Below are 26,095 nucleotides of genomic sequence, written 5' to 3' on the forward strand. Positions count from 1 at the left end.
GACTGGTAAATGCATGCATTTACTAGACCTAGTCAGCATAAATTAAAATTATATATATAAGGTAAAATACATCATTGTAACCCTAACCTTAAAATATAAACAAAAGGAAAAGAGTTAATATAATGCTAAATTACTAATTAGAAATCATACAAAACTTAGAGTCGAGAGTATGTGTGTCTCATATATGTGAGCAACATGGCCTAAAGAAAAGCAAACTGTATTGGACATTAAAAAGAAACAAAGACGGCCCTGGCCATTGTGGCTAAGTGGTGAGAGCATCAGCCCGTGCACTGAAAGGATCACAAATTCGATTCCTGATCAAGGGCACATACCTGGGTTTCAGGTTCCATCCCCAGCCCTGGTCCACTTGATGTGTTTCTCTCACATGGAGGTTTCTGTCTCTCCCTCCCTCACTTCCACTCTCTCTAAAAACTCAATGGAAAAAATATCCTTGAGTGAGGGTTAACAACAACAAAACAAAGACCAAAAAAAAATTGTGTTAATATGTGGTATAGGGGCAAACACCAATCACAGAAAACATGTGAAATGGATGAAATTGGCACCAGAAAGCAAATGAACTAGGTTGGTGACACTTGTGTTGAGCAAGCATTGTTGAAGTGTGCACACAACAGCGTTCTTGTGGGCCCAGTGCAGGCAGCTGAATTGAAATCTGCAGCAGTTAAGTTTGCAAATCCTATGAACACACCATTCAAAGCAAGTGATGGGTGTGGCTTGGGCGCTTTCACAAAAGACATGAAATTATGAGACAATGAGTTTACAGTGAAAATTTAAGTGCTCCAACAGAAGAGACTAAACCATTTAGGCAAAAATTAATAGAACGCATAAATAACACAATGCTGCTACAGCCTCAGATTTACAATGCTGATGAAAGTGGTTTGTCCCGGCTTCTGTGCCTGAAAACACACAAGCCTGCAAATATAAAAAACTGATACCTGGAGAAAAAGTCAGTAAGGACTGGATCTTGGCACTGCTATGTGCCAACATTGATGGATCACGTACTAGTGAACTGACACCTGTAATCGCTGGCAAAACTCATAAACCTAGAGTTTAAAAAAATATAATGAATCATCTGCCTGTTTTGTATTGCAACTCTAAAAAGGAATGGCTCAATGCAGACATTTTCCAAGAGTGGTTTTTGGAAGAATTTGTACCTGCAATCAGGAAGTTTCAAGGTGAAGAGCTTGGAATACCACCAGAAGATGCAACATGTTTATTGCATTTAGACAATGCTCTTGCTCATCCATCCAAAAATATTTTATGTTCAGGGGATGGCAAATTTAGACGTATGTTTTTGCTAAAAAACACAACATCATGTATCCAGCCCATGGACCTGGGGGATAATTCTGGCAACCAAATGAATATACCGCAAGAAATTTTTAGAGGAAGTAGTGGTTGTATTGCAGAATGAAGGTAATGATGAACATACAACAGGACAGTGTCACTTACAAAACTTACCGTTTTAAAGAGTTACTGTGTAAAATCAGCAATTTTTAAATTTTGCTTCAGCATGAAAAGATGTGAAAGTGCAAATATTGGAAACTGGTTGGAAGAATTTGCTTGATGATGAAGGGAGACTTGCACTTAGGAGGGCTGGAGGTTACTGATTACTGTGGGACAACACAGAATATTGGTGGACAAGTAGCTGAGGAAGATGTTTTACAGTGGTTGGAAGAAGATGAAGGTGACCCTGGGTACCACACTATGAGTAAAAGTGAAAGAGCTGATGAGGTGATGACCTGGGAAGATGAGGATGGGAGTGAAGATAAGGAGGAAGAAGAAACAACAGACCCCAAACATGAAGTTATCAGTGCTTGGATCCCATCTCCACAATCTAATAACATCTACTGACAATTCATCAGATAATGAAATGCAGCTCTATTACACCCATTTTTGAAATTGTAGGGAGTTAATTATAAAACACAGCAGACTTCAAAAATTCAAATGAAAATTGAAAGGTTTTTCAAGGCAGGATTTACCTACAGGAAGCGCCTCAACATCGAACATTAATGTCACACCACAACAGGAGTGTCTGGATATATAATCATCCAAAGATGATTAAATAGGAAAACATTTTTCTGTTCTTATAAAATTTAAATTTTGTTTTGTTTTTAAGAATATTGTTTAATTTTTAGTTAAATATAATTAAAGTGTATTTTTAATATATTTTATTGATTTTTTTACAGCGAGGAATGGAGAGGGATAGAGAGTCAGAAACATCGATGAGAGAGTAACACCGATCAGCTGCCTCCCACACACTCCCCACTGGGCATGTGCCCGCAACCAAGGTACATGCCCCCGACCAGACTCGAACCCGGGACCCCCGAGTCCACAGGCCGGCCCTCTATCCACTGAGCCAAACCGGCTAGGGCTAAAGTGTATTTTTGGAAAAATGTTTATTTCATTTAGATTGCATACTTATTACAGTCTCAAAACTACGGTGGTACATAAGCAATATCTATAGAAAATTTGTCTGTGAAATTAAACTTTTCATACACACTTAATTTTTTAAATATATTTTATTGATTTTTACAGACAGGAAGGGAGAGGGATAGAAAGTTAGAAACATCGATGAGAGAGAAACATCGATCAGCTGCCTCCTGCACACCCCCTACTGGAGATGTGCCCGCAACCAAGGTACATGCCCTTGACTGGAATCGAACCTTGGACCCTTCAGTCCGCAGGCCGACACTCTATCCACTGAGCCAAACCAGCTAGAGCTACACAATTTTAATTACACAAACGTGTCTACATAAGTAAAAGCAGGTAAAATAATTTGTCAGTTTTCACATAAACATTCGGAAAACTGACTTTATTATATATGAGACTTTTCACTTGAAGGGACACCCCCTTGCCTGAATTAGAACCTTACATCTAAGTTTCACTGCATTTTGAAGATAACCTGACAAGATTTGCTGACAGATTAGATGTGAAGTTTAAGACAAAGAAAAAGACAGGAGCTGAGGGTGACACCAAGTTTTTGGCAGAGCAATTGGAAGGGCTGTCATTAACTCAAACAAGAATGACCACATGAAGGGCAGGTGTGAGAAAGACTATCAATGGTTCAATTTTGGAGATCTTAAGTCTGGAACACCCAATAGCTATTTTTAAAAAAAGGATATCAAGTAGGCAATTTGATATATAGGTCTGGCATTAAGGAGAGAGATCTGGTCTGGAGATAAAAATTTGAAGATCATTAGTATATATACAAGGTAGTAAAAATCATGAGAAAAAAGATCAAGAACCATGAATCCCGGGACACTTGAATGTGTAAAAGGAGGGAGATGAGGAGAAACCAAACAGACCAAGGACAGACTAGGAAAGGCAAGGAGGAAACCAGGTGATTCTGTTCCCCCTCCTCACTGAAAACTCAAAGTCCTAAGAGCCAAATGAAAAAAGAGAGAGTTCCCCATTGGGTCAAATATGATAGGCTATGTAAAACCAGGTCTAAAACATTATGTTTAGATTTGTTAGAGAAAAACAAGTACTAACCTTGAGAAAAACAATTTTGGAGATGAGGTGGGACTGAAAATTACTAGAGTGAGCTCAAGAGTGCATGGAAGGGAAATTAGAATCAGTGAGTCTATAGACAGTTCTTTTCAGGACTTTGTAGCTAAATGGCACGGCCTTGGATGATCTCATCTGCTTCATGTTTAGCTGTAGCTTTCAATCCTTCCATAATGATTATGAAGTATTTTTGTAAGACTTGAAAGTTTTTAATTACATACCTGTGGCACTATATGGTTGAAAACATGCCAGACTAGTTGTTACATAGTAAATTCACAAAATGATACACCTAAAAGATGCCATGAATTTTTTTTCTAGATATATTATATTTTATAACCCGATTATCATGTTTCTCATGCTTACAAAGACGACAGAAGGATTTCTTTCTAGATGAAAATCATCCAACTCTAGAATATACTACTCAAATGTACAAAGTACACTGTAATTAGTCGTATTGAAATCGTGTAGCAGAAATAAAGGGGGAAACATGCAAGTTTATTCTTACTTTGTAAACTGAATTTTTGTAAATTTTGTAATATGAAGTCCCTTTTGAAAAATTGGGTGAGGTGCATACTGAAATGTACTCTCTTTTAAAAAAGAAGGATAAAGGCAAGCACTCATGGTACCTTTCAAAAAGAAGATTCACTACATTAGGAGCACCTTGGTTTATCTAGTGTCTATGACAGATTTCAGAGACCCGATGGTTCATGAAGCCCACAATACTGAGAGTCTGGCCATTTACAGAAAAGTTTTGTCAACCCCTCATCTAGCAGATTAATCCCTCGATGTGCTTTAATATGTTTTACTCAATATTCTGAAATTTGTAGATGAGATATGAAACAAATTGCCTTGTGAAATCCCTGGGCTTTCAGATTAATTTGAATGTCCAATATTTGAACACTCAGGAATTAGGCACAAGCACAAAAAGCTAGTAGCTCGTAATTTAGATGGAAACAAAGTAGAGTGACAGTTTAGTCCCTGTTATAACTGAGCAGGTATTAAAAGTATCCTCACAAAATTTGTTTAAGACATGACATTAATCCCAATGCTTTAACTACATGTCAGTTGTCTAACAATCAATATATTGCAGACAAGAGCTACCCTCATTTTTTCCAGTGGCTGCATACTACATTATTTTATGGGTATAATAAAGTATTTCCTTAGAGATAGGTATTTACACTATCTCCAACTTTTTGGTATGCAATGTTTAACAAATATCTTTAACATACATATGTATATTTGTAACATTTATATAAGTATCCTTAATGCATATGTATATATTATATATCTTTAACATCTACGTCATATTTTATATATATACTAAAGGCCCAGTGCACAGAATTGTGCACCGTGGGGTCCCTTGGTGTGGCCTGCGGCGATAGGGCCGAAACCAGCAGTCCAATGCTGCCTGCCCCTGCTCCCTGCTGCTCTTGCTCATTCCAGCCTCACTGCACCTGCTGAGGGCTCACGCTTGATCAGCAGAGGCTCGCACCACTGCAGAGGTGCTCGACAGCCATGAGCCCTGTATCTGGCTCCCAACTGGAAAGATTGGGTTGTGGGGGAAGGCCTGGGATGCGATCAGCCCTCTCGGTGGGTAGTGGGCTGCCCTTGCCAGCACGGGATCCAGATCCATCCTGCTAGCAGACGTTCACACTGGTTGGTGAGAGCCATCTGACGGCACTTTAACTAGTATACCTTTTTTCCTTGCCAAGCGTCTAAGGAGGGGAAGCGGCCACGGTACCTGAGGCCAACTTCCAGGAGGCCATAGCGCTGTCAGGACTGTGCTGGTGGTGCAGGTCCATCGGTGCCTGGCCCATCCATCGGTGCCTGGACCTGCAGGACTACTGAGGGAGTGAGTGGCTGCTGCCAGGCTGAAAGGCTGCCTGGACAGAATGGTCAGCTTAACAGTGCTCCTGTTGTGGGAGCACACTAACCACCAGGGACCGCTCCATTCGACCAGTCCTTTGATCATTCAGTTGTTTGGTCATTCAGTCATTCAGTTGCTTAGGCTTTTATATATATACTAATGGCCCAGTGCACAAAATTCATGCACAGCATATATATATATATATATACATATATGATACATATAATGACCTACTGTATGTTTTATATACATAATCTATATATATAAAAGGCCAGTATGCAAAGTGTCACCTTCAGAGTTTGACTGGGAGACTGGGAGTTTGATCCCTTGCTATGACATGGGCTGACCACCAGGGGTGGCTCAGAAAGAAGGAAGGCCCTGGCCAGCAGCTGGCAGCTGGGGAAGGGAGGCCCTGGGCCAGCAGCCGGAAGGCCCTGATTGGCCCTGATCACCTGCCATGCCTAGGAAGCCTACCCATGCACGAATTTCGTGTACCAGGCCTCTAGTATTATATAATTAATGTCCATAGAATGTGTATGTGTGTTTTTATACAAGTCATGTTTTCCTGTAGGATCTAGTTCTGGAAATGAAGCTATTGGGATAAAAGAATGACATACTTGAATTTTTAAAACAGACTTAATTACCCTTCAAAAAGATGTGCCAATTTCATCTCCCGATAGTGTACAAGAATGCCTTTTCCTCCCATGGGCCAATTCTGGTTGTTATTTTTTTAATAAAATAATTATCATTATCAGTTCCAAAAATGGTAGCTCATTGTTTGTTGATTTGCATTTTTCTGATTACCAAACAAGGTTCACTCTCTCTAGTAAAAATATAAAATTAGTTAATCAGGAATGTTCGCTCAAATTGGAATTTGTTTTATAGGAAAAGAATAATCACATACTGTTAAGTGCTGCTGTAGGCTTACCTGTCAGAATCTTCATCCTCCATAATAGAAACCTGCTGCTTATCGGTTTGTTCACTGTTGCTCTGCTGACTCCATCCACCACTGTCACTGTCATCAGCACCATCATCCATGTTTCCTGACATTTCCCTTTTACTGCTTTTCTGCTCCTCTTTTTCTCCAACCTTTGATGACAGATTGATATTAGGGATATTGTTGTTATCTCACTCATTGAAAAGACTGCGTTTTCATTCATTTTATCATTTGGCTTTGTTTTTACCTTATTCACGAAAATGGCGGTGTTTTCATTAATTTCATCACTTGGCTGCTGCTTATCAGTGTGTTCACTGTTGCTCTGCTGACTCAGTCCAACACTGTCACTGTCACCAGCACCATCACACATGCTTCCTGATGCTTCCCTTTTACTGCTTTTCTGCTTCTTTTTTTCCTCAACCTTTGATGAAAGGTTGATATTAAGGACATTGTGATTACATTATTCACTAAAAAGGCTGTGTTTTCATAAATTTTATGAAATTAATGAAATTGCTATGACTTGAACGAATAAAAATATTTTGTGTGTTGAAGTTTATCATTAAATTGTTGTCAATTCTTCTTCATTTCTGTTTCAGTAAAGAAGATGACTTTTCCAAGATTTCTAATAGGGCTGTCTTAATTTTGTGCTCCTATTCACATCACATCCACTTTGTTACCTAACATTCCCGTTACCCACCCCCTCCCCATTTATCTAGCAGAGACAGAGAAATAAAAGGATAAAGATGCAAAATGTGTCCTCTTCTGTCTTTCCCTCCTGGGTCTTGCATTACCCACCAGATTTAGAGGATGTGAAAATGTGTGTCAGTAACAAATAGGAAGCTTTCCTCTCTCTGCACGAAGCTATTCCTTCCCTCATTGCATTTTTTTTTCTTTTTTCTTCATTGCCTTTACAATTATTTTTTCTTTAAGATCTTTGAGGGTATCAAAAAAGTGGTGGCATTCATAAAATATATGAACCACAGTTTACCACAACACTGGAGCAGAATGAAACCAATTGTTGGTTAATGTACACTTCTGGAAAATGAGTAATACAATCATATAAAATCTTATAGCTAGAGGATATACAAGTAGTTATCTACTTACTTTAGCTCCATAGTTACTAATAATGAAAATAAAACCAAGGTTAAATGACCTGTCCAAACTTGGTAAGGATGCAATCCCAACACTTAATGGCATGAAAAGAAAGGATATCTTTATATATAAAAGCCTAAGTGACCAGAATGACCAGTCACTATGATGTGCACCAACCACCAGGGGGCAGATGCTCAATGCAGGAGCTGCTCCCTGGTGGTCACTGTGCTCCCAAAACCAACCTCCCCAGCCGGCCAACCTCCCATGATCTCTCCCTGGGGCCGGCAGGCAATGATCGCCTGGTCTGGGCCTGCTGGCCAACCTCCTGTGGTCTCTCCCCTCCAGCCAGCCAACCTCCTGTGACCCCTCCCCTCTCACCGGCAGGCCCCAATTGCCTAATCGGGGCTGGGCCCTGGGCTGAGACAGGGAACTGTGGTGGGTGGTGGCAGACACGGCACCTTTCCCAGGGTGGACGAGGGCCGTCTCCTTCCTTGGGGCCATTGGCCAACCTCCCATGTCCTGTCCCTCCCTACAGCCAGCAGGCCCTGATTGGCCTGCCACCCACCAGTCATGGTGGCAGTGTGGTGGCGAGGGAAGGTCGAGGGGAGAGGCAGGGAACTGAATGGTGGTAGGGCACCAATGATGGCAGTGTCATAGTCCAGCATCTGTTCCTACCGCGCCTGGCCTGGCAACCATCACCTCCTCTCTGACCGGGCCTGATTGGCCTGGCCCTGATCGAGGTCAGGCCTAGGGACCCCACGCATGCATGAATTTCATGCAGCAGGCCTCTAGTAATTCTATAATGCTCAATCAGATAAGTAAACAGAAATTTCATCAAATTAATCAGGTAAATTAAGTATGACTTTTGAAAAGTAATTTAATACCTTAGTGTAATGAGAGGCTCATCCACATCCTATCCTATATAATAATGAGGAAATAAGCAAATTAACCTTCATAAGATGGCTGCCTATGACCGGGCCAGCAGGGGGGTTAGTAAGGGATGGCCAAATGACTGAACAAGCAGGCTGTGTGGGGCGGCAGGGGGGTTAGTGAGGGACGACCAAAGGACTGAACAGCAGGCTGCATGGGGCAACCAGGCTGGCTGGGGGGCCATAAGGGGTGACCAGGCCAGCAGAGGCCAGTTGGGGGCAACAAGGCTGGCAGTGGGGGGGGCAGTTAGGGGTGACCAGGCTGGCAGAGGAGGGCAGTTGGGGGTGACCAGGCTGGCAGGGGGGGGCAGTTAGGGGTGAGCAGGCCAGCAGAGGATGGCAGTTTGGGGCAACCAGGCCGGCAGGAGTGGCAGTAAGGGGTGACCATGCCAACAAGGGGAGGGGAGTGGCAGTTAGGGGTGACCAGGCAGGCAGGGGGGGGCAGTTAGCAGCAATCAGGCTGGCAAGTAGAGGCAGTTAGGGGTGACCAGGCAGGCAGGCAGGCAGGTGAGCAATTAGGAGCCAGTGGTCCAGGATTGTCAGAAGGATGTCTGACTGCCAGTTTAGGCCTGATGCCCAGGATCGGGCCTAAACCGGCAGTCAGACATCCACCAAGGGGTCCCGGATTGGAAAGGGTGCAGGGTGGGCTGACAGGACCCTTCCCCCTCTCCCCCATACATGAATTTCTTTTACTGTGCCTCTAGTTTTCTTATAAAGAAGCATAATATCTCAAGTTTTTTTTTCATCTTAAAAGTCAATGAACCTCAAAACTCAATATTCCCTATAGAGAAAAATATTGATTTTATTGCAAATAATTTATATGACCTATATGATACATACTTGTCAAAATGTTAATTACCATGCTTTTATTTTTGGAAGGTGTTCTATCTCTTTTTACATTTTTTAATGTTTTCAGTACAGTACACATTCAGCATTATTTATATTAGTTTCAGTTGTGCCGGATAGTGGTTAGACAATCAGATACTTTACAAAGTGATATTTCAATACCCATCTGACACCATTCATACTGATTATAATACTAGTGGCCCAATGCACGGATTTGTGTACATTGAAAGGAAATTAATTAAAAGAAATATTTTAATATCCCTATTTGCCCTTTCTCTAAAATAGAAATGTCAGAGATGAAAGAAAATTAGAAAGATGTATATGAAAATAATATATAAATTGATGAATAAATAAATAATAACAACATGATATAAAGCAAAGACATGACATAAAAACAACAAAAACATGCTATAAAAACAAAATGGATAAAAACAATGACTGATAAATTGATCAAACTTATTCTAATAGCTCCCTGTATAACACATTAAAAGTAAAAGCACTTTCAGAGTGCTTGACTAATTTCCCTTGTGATGAAGTATTTACAACTCTAACATCACACGCTCTTCTATTTTGAGAGAAAGCAACATATAACTGACCATGTCCGAAATCAGGTTCAGGTAAGAATATTCCTATTCTGTCTAGAGTTTGTCCTTGTGATTTATTAATAGTCATCACAAATGCTTTCATCACGGGAAACTCTCTTTGAATTAATTTAAATGGGAGGCCAGTGTCAGACAGGGACAATCAATTCTTAGAATCAGAACAACCTCTCCTTTCGCAGAACCTGTTACTATTTCAGCTTTGATTATGTTAGGTTGCAATCTTGTGATAATAAATCTAGTACCATTACAAAGACCCCATTTACTATTAAGATTTCTCAGTAGCATGATGATTGCACCTACTTTCAAATCTAATTTATGACATGGCATTCCAAAAGGAGTAATGCTATTAGGAAACTCAATGGGAAAATTTTGCTTTCCAGGATCATCCATTGAATCAATGGAATCATCCCTCAAATAGGTGTGAAAATCTCCATCGGGTATATCCAAAATTTCTTCATTTAATTTATGAATGTGCTCATTTTTAGGACAAAGAATCGCACGTTTAGATATATTTTAATAGTATCTATAGATATATTATTTCCAAAGGTAGCTTCAATAATAGATCCGTTAAAAAATCATTTCACGGGAGATTTCAATAATATCCATTCCTAAACGAAAACTGCTATCAAGTTTGCCATCTCCAAGTTTTACTAACCATTCACTATAAGCAGAATCCTCTGGTCTCATATTTGTTTTAAAGGACAACTGTCTGAAACATCCCCCAAACTCTACAGTACTTTAAACTCGTTTGTACTATGGCTGATGGCATAGCATGAGGCCCAACACTGAGACATTGTTGCAAATCCCCTCCAAGGAGAACTTTCCCACCAAATGCAACATTCAAATTCATAATTTCTCTTAGTAATCTGTCTATGGCGTTTATATCATGACTGGATGCCATGGTGCACTCATCAATAATGAGAAGTTGGGCCTTTTTAATGGTTTTAGCAACTTCACTTTTTATATCGAGTCTAGAAATTGAAGTTTCATTGGCGCCAGCAAGAGTTTTATATGTAACACGCGTGCAGGAGTCAATGTTTCTTTTTAAATTGCCAGTGCGCGTCATATGTACTGGCAGGTCGGTTGGTCGGATGGTTGGACGAATGTATGGTCAGTCACTTAGCTTTTTATATATATAGATGGCTAACTATATTTTCTATGCTGTCCTTGACATCCCTGTGACTATTCTGTAACTACCAATTTGTACTTGTTGATCTCTTTATTTTGACCCACTCTACCGACCCCATTCTCTCTGGCATCCATCAATCAGATCTCTGTTATCTATGAATAACTTTTAAATTTCTTAGTTCATATATTTTGCTCTTTACATTCCACATATAAGTGCAATCAGATGAGACTTAACTTTCTCTGACTTATTTCACTTAGCATAATGCCCTCTGGGTCCATCCATGCTGTCATAAATGGTAAGGTTTCAGGTTTTTTATGGCATCATCATACTTTATTTAACAATATAATTTAAAGGTTCAACTCAACAAACACATCTGAGAGTGATGATAACAAAATATATATGAAAGTACAAATGTTTGTTATTAAAATATCTATATAATATTCCAATGATGATGTACAATACAGGTGGGCACTTGAAATATTGGACGACTAGGTTGTAAAGTATATGATTATCTAATCACCATGCTATACATGTGAAACTAATACAAAATAATATTGAATGTAAACTGTAACTAAAAAGTAAAATAAAATAATGATATCTTGATGTGATCATATTGGAATTCTAACTTCCAAGGTTTTCAGTAAGCCATAGAAGATTTACACTATAGCACAAAAATAGAAGAGTTTAGTTGGGGATATTTGTTTATTTCCCTTCTCTCAGTCATAGATTCCTTCAATTTTATTGTTTCTGGGATGCTATTTATGGGTATTTTAAAATTGATTTCAGAGAGAGAGGGAGAGAGAGAGAGAGAGAGAGAGAGAGAGAGAGAGAGAGAGAAACATAGATGACAGAGAAACATCGATCGGCTGTCTCCTGCACACCCTCTACTGCAGATCCAGCCACAACCCAGGCATGTGCCCTCACCCTGAATTCAATCGGGAACCTCTTGGTTCATGGATCAATGCTCAATCACTGAGCCACACTGGCCAGGCTATGGGATGTAAATTATAATGAAGCCAATGAACTTAAGAAATAAAACAATCCTAGTGCTTATTACATTTTATAAACACTTTCCTTTATACTTTTACTGGTTCAGAAGATGACATGGTTCATAGCTAAATTAGTTTCCCACTTCATAGGGAAGACTGACAGAAAGACTTAAGAACAAACCTGAGAATGTTTTCTTAAAATCCTATTACTTAGTTGACTGAATCTATTTATATTTATAATTACCATTTAGACAACTTAATTTTACACACAAACTTTTTTCAGAATGGATAAGAGAATTGATAAAGAGAAAAAACAAAAAGTAGCAGCAAATGAGGGTCTACCTCTTTTTGAAGCTGAATTTTCTCTTTTTTCCAAGCCAGGTACTCTACTTTTAACATGTCTGCATCATTCTTAAGCCTTTGTAAATCTTGCTGTATTTCTTCAGTTACATATACTCCAGGTGTTCTCTCATTGTGCAGTGCAGAGGAACTCTCATCTTTTAATTTAGAGTCCACGCTTTTAAAATAACTAGCACTGCAATTATCTGCACATAAGGGCTTCTGGAACAAGTCTTGATTTGGCTTTATTTCCTTATAAGTATTTGTAACAGCAGGCATATCATGGCTTTTTAATTCAGTCAAGGGTTTTGTTTCATTGCAGCCAACAAGCCACAAATCAAAATGGCTTTTCGGATCACTAAACTGGGGTGTAGGTCCGATGCCTAATTTCCAATCCGTAGTATTTGGGTTCATCTGCATAGGAAACTCTTGGCCTTCTATCACTTCAGATGTAACTGCTGGGTGTCTTACTTTTTTATTTTCTGTATCATTATAAAAACTCTCCTCATTTTTGTTTAAAACATGTTCAGCGTCAGGTTTGTGATCATTTTCAGAGTGTAATTCCTCTTCTCTTAAAGGAAGCTCAGAAGAAGACGACGAGGGAGAGTCTGTCTGGGACCCAGGGTCTGCATGAGATGGAGAAACAATTTTGAGAGTGGTTTCTTCTTGTTCAGGAAATGTTTGTAATGCTGCAGAGACAGACATTCCGAATGCATCTTTCCCCTCACAATCAAGCATTTTACTTGTCAAGTTAGAAGGCATTTGTCTTAAGCTTGCTCCTCCTTTAGACTTATCACGTGGTGGCTCTTCCTCAGGGCACTCAGTCATTTTTAATTTTACAGAAAATTCATGTGACTTCTGCTTTGACTCATCTTTGGAAAGTTGTAAGTTCTTCCTCTGCTCTAATGAGCCTTGCTTGATGCACATCTCCTCATCCTTTTGCACAGAAGGGTGTCCTGAATATGCAGATATATCCTCTTTGTCACATGCCCTATTTATTTGTGATTCTTGAGACATTTTTTCTAGATGCAAAGGTGGAAGATGAATTTGCTTGCTTTGATTTTCAGATATCTTTGCTGTCAGGATACATGTTTTTGAAATAATTTTTTCCTTAAGTAATCAAGTGTGAACAAAGGAAAATTAGAATATAGTTAAAATTTAACTGTTAGGATTGTTAATCTATGATTAGCTACTCCCAAATCACAGAATTGAAACTAAGAAGTTAAAAAATAACTTGCCTTGGCCTAAATAAAAAGAATAATATGAACCTAATTTTGACACTGTTGGAATCAAACAATTCATTAGATGTTAAATCTATCAAAAATAAATTACTAGTTGAGTTTTAACATTACAAAGCTTCCTTCCTCACTTAAAATATTTCACCTCACCATATCATAAATATTGAGCCCTTGCAATGTATTTCAGCAGTTTTTAGGGGTGCTCCAAGATGGAGGCAGAAGAGGTGAAAGTTAACTCACCTCCTCAATGAGCCAAACTGGAATGACAACTAAATTATATAACTACCAACCTGAACACTCGCTGAACATTAGTCTTATAACCAATGGTCTACAGAAGAAGCCTCAGCTACACTGGCAGGAAGGACAGAGATTCCAAAAGGCTGCCCCCACCCACCCCCCAGCATGTGGTGTTTTAGAATGCAGAGGCATGTCTCAGTGCAATGGTCCCCCTGAGGAGCATGTTGTCTCAACCCCACGCTGGGCTCCCAGCCCTGAGAACCAGAGCTGGGAAGAGGAGTCTATATGACATCTGGCTGTCCTTCAGGAAGAGGTGGGAGTCTGCAAGAAACCCAGGAGTCCTCTTAAAGGGCCAACACATGAGTATCATTCCCACCACTCACCCTGGGCCTATGAAGAAAGGGTGGCTCAGAGTGAACTGGGAGTCATGTGAGGAGAGACTGCTTTTTGTGGCTCTGGGAGAGAGCTGAGGGGATGGCCTCTGGGTGCCCTCCATGTGCTGAGTCCCTCTCCCACAATGTCCACAGATGCCATCACCCCTGGGTCAAGTCCTCCCTTCCTTATGGCCTCAGCCTGGGGAATGTACTAGCCCATCGTTCTGAATTCTTGTCCCTGACCCTGTGGAGCTACACAGTGCAAAGGAGCCAGCTGCCTGGGCCCAGGGTGTACACTTTTATGGAGGTCTCTTAAGAAGGTCGGGATGGATTCAGGGGGTGTCAGAGACTGAGTTGTGTGACTTTGGGTTGGGGGCTTTTATTCCCTTGCTGCTCTAACTGAGGCCACCATTCCAGTGCTGAGCCCTCTCTTCACACAGCCAAATCTTGATACTTGGGGCCTGATGAATTCTGCTGGCCTTACCCTCATGACTCCCTGAGGCCCCACCCTACCACCAAGGTCCACAGGTCTCCAGTGGGTTATAACTGGCATTTGTATACTCTGGGACTTGTGCTCAGTGGCCTCACACCCAGAAATAAAGCTGAGTTTAAATCTGTATCATCTGGTAAACACCACTCGCACCTACCTGATGACTCACTTACCTCATGCAACTCACATACCAACAGGAGCTCTTTCAGAGACTGACCCCAACAGAAAGCTGGTAGATAGAGTTGGATCTTGGAGTGACTTGGGCTTTTTGCTCAGCTGCCCCATGGGCTTGCTGCTGGTGGAAGGAAGCATTGCTGTGCAGCGCAGACCCTTCAGGCACACCCAGGCCCAGCAGAGGCAGTCACAAACTGGATCGCTTTGTTGCTCCACACAGGTAGCCCAGGGGAAATCACAGGCAGGGACTGACATTGAGCCCCTCAGTGGGAGGTTTCAGAACATGACCCAATTAGCTCCACAAGCAGAACACCCAAATGAAAATCTGGGCAGGCACCACACCGAGCTGGCATGAATTACTTGACATGGGGCCAACCTTTGAACAGCAGCTTGTATACTGTGTGTAGTCAGCCCATGAGGATCAATCCCATCCATGAACAGGCCAACAGCAATGAAAACTCTACCAAAGGAGGGCTCACATAACACAAAAACACACACAAGTGACATTCCTGGAGCACCTAGGTCAGGTGATCAGAAAGATTGTACCAATATTCCTCACTAGACACCTAATACATAAAGCCATTATACCAAGGCTGGGAGGCAAAGCAGATCTACCCAATACACAAAAACAAATACCACGTGGCAGCCAAAATGGAGAGACAAACATGCCCCAAATGAAAAACAGGAGAAATCTCCAGAAAAAACAAACAAACAAACAAAAAAAAAACTAAATGAAATGAAGGCAAGATACAGAGTTCAACCATATGGTTACAAATATGCTCAAGGAACATAGTGAGAACTTCAACAAATAGATAGTAAGTATAAAAAGAGACAAAGAAACCATGTAAGATAACCACTCAGAAATAAAGAATATGATATCTGAAATGAAAAATACACAAAAAGGAATCAATAGCAGATTAGATGAAGCAGAGAATAGAATCTTTTTTAGAAAAATAAGTTTTATTGATTTCAGAGAGGTAGGTATAAGGAGAAAGAGAGATAAAAACATCTTTCATGAGAAAGAATCATTGATCAGTTGTCTCCTGCATGCCCCACACTGGGGATCAAGCCCACAACCTGAGCATATGTCCTGACATGGAATCAAAGTGTGACCTCTGGTTTTATAGGTCAACATTCAACCACTGAGATATGCCAGCTGGGTGAGAATAGAATCTTTGATTTAGAAGACAAAGTAGCAGGAAATGCCCAATAGGAGCAGAAAGAATTTTTTTTTTAATAAGGCTAGTTTAAGGGACTTCTGGGACAACACAAAGCATAGCAACATCCACATTATAGGGGTAAAGGAAAGGAGAGAGAGAAAAAGCAAAAATTTGAGAACCGATTTGAAGAAATAATGACTGAAAACTTCCCTGACTGGTGAAGAAAAAGGAGAAACAAGTGCAGGACACAAAGAGAGTCCCATACAAGAGGCTTACAGCAAGACACTGCATAATTAAAATGGCAAAGGCTAAAGACAAAGAGAGGATCTTAAAAGCTAAAAGAGAAAAACAGATAGTTACCTACAAGGAAGGCCCCATAAGACTATCAGATGCTTTCTCAACAGAAACATTTCAGGCTGGTTGGAATTGGTACACAATATTCAAAGTGATGAAAAAGAAGGACCTACAACCAAAACTATTCTACCCAGCAAAGCTATCATGTAAAATTGAAGACGAGAAAAAGAGCTTTCCACATAGCTTAAAGGAGTTCATCTAAAAAAAAAGACAGTATTAGAGGAGATATTAAAGGGACTTCTATATAAAGGAAAAGAAAAAAGGAAGGGACATAATTATTATGGGTAGCAATAATTATGAAGAATAAAATGGCAACATGTGAGTACTATCAATAATCCTTTAAATTGTATATGGCTTAAATGCTTCAATCAGAAGACAGAGAGTAGATGGATGGATAGGGAAAGAAGATCCATACATGTGCTGTCTACAAAAGACCCATCTCAGCAAAAGATACATATCTAAAGTAAAGAAATGGAAAAGGATATTCCTTGAAAATGCAAACAAACAAAAAAAGGCCCAGGTCTAATGGCTCAATACGTTAGAGTATTGTCCCGATACGCCAAGTTTGCAGGTTCAATGGCTCATCAGGGCATATACAAGAAGCAACCAATGAGTGCATAAATAAATGGAACAACAAATTGATGTTTCTCTCTGTCTCTCTTGGTCTGTCTGTCTCTCCCTTCCTCTCTCTCTCAAAACAATAAATTAAATAATTAATTAAACAAATTTTTGCCTTGCCAGTGTGCTCAGTGGTCAAGTGTCCACCCAGGAAACAAGAGTTCACTGGTTTGATTTCTGGTCAGGGGACATGCCCAGGTTATGGGCCCAATCCCCAGTAGGGAACATGCAGGAGGCAGAGGATTGATGTTTCTCTCTCATTGATGTTTATATCTCTCTTTCCCTTCCCCTTCCTCTCTCTCTCAAATCAATAAAATATCCTTAGCTGGTTTGGCTCAGTGGACAGTGTCAGCTTGCAAACTGAAGGGTCCCATGTTCCATTCTCTTCAAGACACATGGCAAAATATATTTTTTAAAAACTGAAACATATTTTTTAATTTTTTTTCAAACACAAAGAAAAGCCTGGATAGCAATACTTATGTCAGACAAAATAGAAGTTAAATCTAAGGCTACAGAAAGAGACAAAGAATGCCATTACATAATAATATGGGATCAATCCAACAAGAAGAAATAACCCTTATAAACATACTAGAGGCCCGGTGCACCAAATTCATGCTTTTGAGTGTGTGGGGGGGTGTCCCTCAGCCCAGCCTGCACCCTCTCACAATCTGGGACTACTGGCTCCCAACCGCTTGCCTGCCTGTCTGCCTGTTGTCCCTAACCCATTCTGCCTGCCAGCCTGTTCACCCCCTAACCACTCCCCTGCCAACCTGATTGATGCCTAACTGCTTCCCTGCCAGCCTGGTCACCCCAACTGCCCTCCCCTGCAGGCCTGGTTGCCCCTAACTGCCCTCCCCTACAGGTTTGGTCACCCCTAACTGCCCTCCCCTGCTGGCCATCTTGTGGTGGCCATTGTGTTACCACATGGGGGCAGCCATCTTGTGCCCACAAGGGGGTGGCCATCTTGTGCAAGGGTGTGATGGTCAATTTGCATACTACCTCTTTATTATAGAGGAGCATTTGAATATATAATGCAAATATGGATACAGTCATAGTTAGGGTGTTAAATACCCCATTGACATCAATGGATAGATCTTCCAAAAAAAAAAAAAAAAAAAATCCGGAAGGTTAAAGCGCCATTAAAGGACTCATTTTAGCAGATGAATTTCATTGATTTTTTTCAAAGCATTACACCTTAAAACTGCAGGGTATACATTTTCCTCAAGTGCAAATGGAACATTTTCCAAGATAGATGTGTTAGGCTATAAAACAAGCCTCAGTAAATTTAAAAAGATTGAAATCATTTCACACATCTTCTCCAGTGACAATAAGTGTGTACCTATTAATAATCACTTTAAATATAAATGGCTTAAATGTTACAATAAAAAACAGAGTAGGTGAATGGACAAGAAAAAAAGACCCCTTCATGTGCTGTCTACAATAGAACCACATCAGCAAAAGATACACACAGACGGAAGTAAAGTGATGGAAAAGGATATTTCCTGAAAATGCAAACTAAAAAGGCCCTGTCCTGGTAGCTCAGTTGGTTAGAACATTGTCCCAAGTTTATAGGTTCAATCTCTTATCAGGGCACATACAAGAAGCAACCAACGAATGCATAAATAAGTGAAACCACAAATCGATGTTTCTCTCTCTGTCTGTCTGTCTGCCTGCCTCTCACTCTCTCAATCTTTTTTTGTCTCAATAAGTAAAAAAATAAATTAAAAAATTATTCAGGAGAACCAAGGTGGTGGCATAGGTAAATGCCTGTACTTGCTGCCTCCCACAACCACATCAAAATTACACCTAAAATACACAACAACTATCATGAAAACCACTGGAAATCTGGCTGAGGGGAAGTACTACAATTAGAGAAGTAAAGAAGAAAGCACACTAATGCTGGTAGGCAGTGCGGAGGCTCAGAACAGGCTGGTTCAGCACCCAGATGTGTCGCTTTTTTAATCAGGAGGGATATTGCCTCTGCAGAGGCCACCCAGAGGAGTGAGGGGTCACAGCCCCAAACCAGACCTCCAGCCCAGGGTTCCAGAGCTGGTGAAAGAAGTCACTACGGGCAGTAAGAACTATGGGCTGTAAAAACCAGTGCGGATTGGGGCTGAGTGACACAGAGGCTGCTGGAGTCTCAGCTGCTCCTCTTAAAAGGCCGGCACCATGAAATGAATTTACAAGCTCCCACTGCTTCTGAGCTCCAATGCCGGGCGAGGCTCTGGTAGACCCAGACACATACAAGGAGATCTGGACTGTCTGGTTTTGGGGCAGGACCTCGGGGGCAGCTTTCTTCCAGATGGAGGTGCTTGAAGTGGTCATCGTTCCTGTGCTGAGACCTCCCTGGTGTAGGGCTGACTGGTAGCTATTTCTGTTTGCTCTTCCCTGGTTATTCCCTGAGAACCTGTCCCACCCAATTTACAACCCCCAAGCTGTGCTCAACAGCTTTTGTATATGAATGGTCCATCCTTTCTCAGGCTAAAAACAAGCAGCAGCTGGGTCAGGGAGCCCCAAACGTATCAATAAAAGTCCCAAGAACCAGCACCAGCCCTGGCTGGTTTGGCTCAGTGGATAGAGCGTCAGCCTGCAGACTGAAGTGTCCCGGGTTCGATTCCGGTCAAGGGCATGTTCCTAGGTTGCAGGCACATCCCCAGTAGGGGGTGTGCAGGAGGCAGCTGATCGATGTTTCTCTCTCATCGATGTTTCTAACTCTCTATCCCTTCCCCTTCCTCTCTGTAAAAAAACAATAAAATACATTAAAAAAAAAAAAAAGAAAAGAACCAGCGCCAGCACCAGCCTGCCTTGCTTCACAGTTGGGCCTCATCTGGGCAATTCCAAACCCGATACAAAGAGGAGGAATCTGCAGATTTCTCTGTAGCTCCTGCTGGATGGCCCCAGGCAGTGGTTGACTTTGCACCTCTCTGGAGACCCAAGCACCAGTGTAACAGTGGTCAGTGTGAGACCATACCAGATTATAACTCTTCATATCCATAAGTGACACACTCAAGGGACAGACTCAGTGAGCACCAAATCCCCACTGAAACAAGTCCTGCTCCATAAGGGTGTCTCCTGCACAGTAGATATCCCACTGAGGTTGAATCTGATCCCTACATCCAATTAGCTTGGAGGTCAATTCCTCCCAGTGATGCCAATAACAATAGAAGCTTAACTACAACAAAACTGTGCACACAGTCCACAAAGGGGTACACTAAAAGTGTCCATCTAAGGTGATTGGGGAGGCTGAGCCACTAGGCCCTATAGGATACCTACTACACAAGGTCACTCTATCAACTCAAGGAGACTTAGCAGCTATCCAATACATAGAAACAAATACAGGGAAGCAGCCAAAATGCGAAGACAAAGATACATGTCACAAGTGAAAGAAATGGAAGAACCTAAACTGCTGGATATAGAGTTAAAAACCATGGTTATAAGGTTACACAAGAATCTTCTAGAAACTTCTGAGGAACATGAAAGTGAGACTTTCAAGGATCTTAGTGAGAATAAAAAAAAAAAAGAAAGAAAGAAAGAAAGACAGAAAGAAAAGGACCAGTTAGAAATTAAGCATACACTGACTGAAATAAAGAATAATATACAGGGATTCAACAGTAGACTAGAGGATCCTGAGAATCAAATCAATGATTTGAAATATGAGGAAGCAAAAACACCCAACCAGAAGAGCAAAAAGAAAAAAAGAATCCAAAAATATGAGGATAGTATAAGGAGCCTATGGGACAAATTCAAATATACCAACATCCAAATAATGGGAGTACCAGAAGAAGGGAAAGAGCAAGATATTGAAAACCTATTTGAAGAAATAATGTTAGAAAACTTCCCTACCTGGTGAAATAAATACACCTACAAGTTCAGGAAGCACAGACAACCCCAAACAAGAGGAATCAAAAGAGGACCACACCAAGACACATCATAATTAAAATGCCAAGGGCAAATGACAAAGAGAGAATCTTAAAAGGTGCAAGAGCAAAACAGTTAGTTACCTAGAAGAGAGTGCCCATACAACTGTCAGCTGGCTTCTCAACAGAAACTATGCAGGCCAGAAGGAAGTGGCAAGAAATATTCAAAGTGATGAATAGCAAAAACCTACAACAAGATTACTCTACCCAGCAAAGCTATCATTTAGAATTGAAGGTCAGAAAAAGATCTTCACAGACAAGAAAAAGCTAAAGGGGTTCATCACCACCAAACAAGTATTATATGAAATGCTAAAGAATATTTTTTTAAGAAGAAGAAGAAGGTAAAGATAAAAAATATGAACAGCAAAGTGATAACAAATACATATCTATCAACAATTGAATCTAAAAATCAAGTGAATAAAAAATCTGATGAACAGAATAAACTGGTGAATGTAATAGCATCAGGGGCATGGAAATGGAAGAGACCGATGATTCTCATAGGGAAGGGGGTTTGGGAAGAGATTAGACAAAGATCTTATATGTATGTATGAATTACCTATAGACACAGACAATAGGGTGGTGAGGGCCTGGGTGGGGTGGAAACCAGGTGGAGGGTAGCTATGGTAGGGGGTGGGGGGAAGAGGAACCTCTGTAGTAATCTCAACAATAAAGATTATTAAAAAATAATTCGAATGCAAAAAAATAAGCTGGATGGCAATATTTATTCAAAAAAAATAGAATTTAAAACTAAGACTTTAACAAGCAACAAAGGAGGCCATTATATAATGATAATGGGATCAATCCAACCAGACACTCAACCACTGAGCTATGCCAGCTGGGTGAGAATAGAATTTTTGATTTAGAAAACAAGGTAGCAGGAAACACCCAATTATTCACCTATCACAGGAGAACCTAATTATATACAACAAATATTGATAGAATCATATTTGGGGAGTTTAACACCCCATTGACATCAATAGATAGATCTTCCCCCAAAAAATCAACCACAATGGTATCAAACTAAAAATCAATTACACACACACTCAAAAGAACATCTGAAAACACGCCAATGCATGGAGTCTAAATAACCTGTTACTAAACAGTGAATGCATTAACAATGATACCAAAGGAGAAATCAAAAGATTCCTTGAGACAAATGAGATGAGAACATGACAGCCCAATGGGACATAGTGAAAGCAGTCCTAAGAGAGAAATTCAAAGCAATGCAGGCCTACCTCTAGAAACAAGAAAAATCTCAAATTAACAATATAACTTCATCAGAAGACATGTTTTAAATGTTCTTATTGGATTGTTGTAAAAGGAATAATATGATCTTAATTCGATCACTTGATTGATTATTATCATGATAGTATTCTTGTTTTTTTAGATAGGAAAGTTCACCAAACATAAAATGAGAAATTCAGTAGCATTTGGTACGTGTACCATGTTGCGCAATGACCACCTCTATCTAGTTCCAAACTTTTCATCACTCCAGCAGGGAACCTAATTACCATGAAATAGGAACTCCCTATTCCTCCTACTGAAGTCTCTGGCAGTAACTTGTATGACTTCTGTCTCTATGGATTAACTTATTGTGGAAATTACATATAAAAGGAATCAGATAATAAAATAAACTTATTTTCCACCCTGGCCTGCATGGCTCAGTTGGTTTGAGCATCATCACATGCACCAAAGGATCACAGGTTGAATTCCCATTCAGGGCACATACCCAGGTTGCCAGTTCAATCTTGGTTGGGACCCATGCAGAAGGCAGCCAATCAAAGTTTCTTTCTCACATCAATGTCTCTCTCTCCATGGTTCCCTCTCCCTCCCCATTCCTCTCTCTCTAAAATCAATTTAAAAAAATATATCCTCACTTGAGGATTTAACAACAAAAGACTCATATTGTATTACAAACATAAAACAATGACAGGTAGGCCACTACAAAATTTTAAGAGTTAGAGCTACTCAAAATTATATTGAGACCAGGCAAATTACTTTCACAAGGGAGCACATTACCTTGAAGTTTTCATTGTGTGATGTAGGCCATGCATCATCAATGCCAGATTTGCTGGAAAGTGTTTATAGTAAAATATACAACAAAAATGAGTGAGTTTATCACTTTAAAAAAACAGCAAAAAGGTGGAGGGATTAAGATGAGAAAAAGGAGACACATGTAAAATTTTAGACAATAAAGAAAAGGGGAAAAAAAGCAACAAAAATCTAAGTGAAAGATCAGCTACCTATAAGTGAAATAGTTTCTTGATATAAGTAACACTGGACCTCTGTTTTAAAAAAGCTTTTAGTTACCTATTTCTGCCACCACCTCTCCCATCCTATGATATATTTAATGAAGGCACACTCTGCTTGAGTTTAATTTGTTTTCACCAATTAAGGGCAGATAGAACTTTTGTTCCCTGAACTGGAACTCATCTGATGACCTACATCCAGGTAAAAAGATACACTGATCCTTCCTCAACATCTGTCCCTGATTCAAAGACTAATCAATGTCAGTCAAAAATGGCCGTTTTGCTTCTTTAACATGGAAACCACTTATTAAGGCGAACCCATTCCTTCCTTTTACCCTAAAAGTGTACAGGAAGTTCCTGAAGTGGTTGAAAGTTAAATGTCCAAATGACAAAGAACAAATGTATATGTTGTTGGCCTGCCTTCCCACTCCCAGATCACCTTCAGCAGGCTCCATGCCAGTCTCCAACATTTAAATCTTCAGCCTCTGAGGGCATAGACTCCTGAAACAAGGACAGGCTCAAATAACAAAGAATAGGAGCTCTCTTTTTCCCTTGCTCCTTGAAAACAATCTAAATGGAGTCTCAGTAATCCACACATAACATAGGCATGTTACCAACTCTATTACTGATCTTACATCTAGTCCTACCCCTGCCCAACCCTCCATGTAGATGACAAGCACATCAGCTAGTTGGGAAAACAGGTAGCAGTGAGAAGACACCTGCCTTGGGCCATAGATCTATGTAGTTCAGCAATCCCCATCCCCTAGGACTCAAGGAGACCTAAGCCCCACTCTGCAAGTAAGAGTTCAGGTAGATGGCATCACAATCCTTTATGCAATCAAAAGATCTCTCCAGTAGCTCACATTTTTTAAATATCTTTCTAAAGAAAACTTGACTGTTGCTAGTTCCCCCAAGTAAACAAATGAACAAAAGAGCAGCAAACTTGTCAGGACATCTTTGAGCCCCATATTTTAATCTACCTTTCTAGAGAACTCCCATAAGAAGAACATCCTATGGCCTTCCTTCTTAATACTGATATTTCACTTGTCACAAACCCCAATATACTCATCTCTTTTCCAAAACTTATTCCAACCTTCACCCAGTGTTGTTCCTCTTGAAACTTAGAAAGTCCTGCTAATTCCATTCTTACCCTCTATTGACTGTGTTCACTACCCAATCTCCATATGTCCATTATTAAAACTCACCAACAGAATGGTAAGAGTATTACACTTAGCAACCTGAATTTACTTATGAGTTCCACCACTTTTTACATCCCAATGAGTCAATTTAAACCAGTTTCCAATACTCCATGTGAACAACCGCTGGGCCAGGATGTTAAACAAGTTAAAGCACTACAGGGAGTTTTGATTAATTAATGATAGCCTTCCTTAAACTCCTGAAATTCTACGTGCCTTTCTTTCTGCCTATGAAAAAAATGAAGAACACTAGAGCTGGCAGAAGTAGAAAAAAAAAAAATAGCACAATGAAAGACATGCCAAAAAAAAAGCAGAGAAGAAAGTTAAATAAATAAATAAATAAATGTCATGGAAGAGGAAAAAAGAAAAAATCTTCATACAACTAGGCAGTTACTACATCAATGAAAATCCACACTGGGAAGTCAGTAAACAGAGGCATCAATTATGAATATCCTCTAAATACATGCTGAATTTAATTAACATAACATGGTCTATACATAGAGATTATTCACTTACAGATAAATAATTCATCTCAAGAAGAATAGGTAAAATTTTATGTAAAAACACTTTCCTGAGTTGACCTTGCTGAGGTAAAACCTTTGGTTCTGTGGCCATAGCTAACTGAGATGGGCCCTAAAAGCTTTGGTGGGAAGAACAAGGTCTTATTTACCACTACAATGTTCAAGTACAGTAAGATAAATGCTTCGACTAACTGGGCCGCTTAATAAATCTCTAAATTAGAGTTAATACACAATCAGATTTGACTTTCTGAGTTATCTGATTTGCATCCATATCTCAATGCCAGTGCTACACAGCAACTTATCAGTGTATATTGAGAGACAAGAGAATAATTTGGGAGCCAACCTGGTTAACAATCAAACCATGGGTCAGTCCCTTGCTAACTATGGAATCATGGGTCAATTCATCCACCTCCCTGAACCACAGCGGCCTCACTAAAAAAGTAGGCTAAATAGCACAGCTACTTTGCAGAGCTATTGTGAAGACTATAAAACACAGGTCAATTATATAAAATAGTGACTGGCTCATGGCAAAACACTTTAGAAATGTTAGTTTATTTTTTTTCTCTGCACTCCCTTAGTTAACATATAATTTTATAAATCCATAAAATCCTACCTGATTAACGAGTCTTTTTCAGAGATCTCATCCACTATTAAAGAAAAACATAAACTATTAAAGAAAAACACTTTAAAACAACAATAAAAAAATAACTGGACTTTAAAAGTACTGGACTAATGCTTTGTTAGAAAGTATTCCTTTGGGACCTCACCTGAAGACTATACTAGAGTGAATATTAATCATATTATTGGTAGGCCATTAACACATTAAGAACATTTACTTTCTCTTTTAAAATATACCAAATGCAAGAGGAAAAAAAAGAATGGGATCTATCAAATTTGATACTTAACCTTTGAACTGCTATGTACAATGCACATATTCCTAACCAACCCCGACCAGACTGATGAGAAAACTGTTTCACTAGCAGAAGCCGAATCATAAACTAACAATGAAAATTGTACATAGCATGAGTTTTCTGGACTTTTTCCATTAAGAGCAGTTAGAAGAGAGTACCCTTATTTTGCCCTAACACAATACAACTTTTCCACCTCTTCAGTGATGACTAGCCAGTTTAGGATGAAACACCCTATCACAAGGAAGCATGGTCGCTAGGCACTACACTTTGCAGCATGGCAAAACATAGGAAACAGACTTTCTGGATGCATTACTCTCTGCAAGATAAGTAGGAATGGTTTTGTGATTTCAGTTGTGTAAAATATAACCACTTGAGATTGTCTCCTTCCAGTGCTAGAATTT

Source organism: Plecotus auritus (genome assembly GCF_963455305.1).
Source record: "Plecotus auritus genome assembly, chromosome: 1".
Taxonomy (NCBI): Eukaryota; Metazoa; Chordata; class Mammalia; order Chiroptera; family Vespertilionidae; genus Plecotus; species Plecotus auritus.